This window comes from Alligator sinensis, unplaced genomic scaffold (assembly GCF_000455745.1).
Source record: "Alligator sinensis unplaced genomic scaffold, ASM45574v1 scaffold1315_1, whole genome shotgun sequence".
NCBI lineage: Eukaryota > Metazoa > Chordata > Crocodylia > Alligatoridae > Alligator > Alligator sinensis.
The window spans coordinates 11,076-11,351 of record NW_005843415.1 but is presented as its reverse complement, the minus strand read 5'-3'; the positions used below and the strand labels follow the sequence as shown (position 1 = coordinate 11,351).

The 276-nt window shown below is 65.6% G+C and overlaps 1 protein-coding gene across 1 annotated transcript in view; it reads right to left on the bottom strand.

Annotated features, from left to right (window-relative positions):
• The window catches only part of TRPC4AP (transient receptor potential cation channel subfamily C member 4 associated protein), a 28,781-nt gene that overhangs the window by 17,459 nt on the left and 11,046 nt on the right, over nt 1-276 (bottom strand). The window lies entirely within an intron of this gene.

The window sequence follows — 276 nt, the reverse complement described above, 5'->3', positions numbered from 1 at the left end:
TTTTCCCCCCTGCCTGCCCCCGTCAGTCCCGAGCAGCACATGGCTCCACTGCCATTTCTGCTGGCTGGTGCTAACCCATCCGGGCTCCTCCCATCCCCAGTAGCACATGGGAAGCCAGCTTCAGCTGTGTGCTGCTCCGGATGGGACAGACCCGCCTGGGTCAGCATCAGCCAGCAGAAGCGGTGGCGGAGTCACGTGCCGCTCGGAACTGACAGGTGCAGGTAGGGGGAAAGTGCAGCTGAGCCCCTGCTCCGCTGGCTGGGGTCCTCCTGCGGG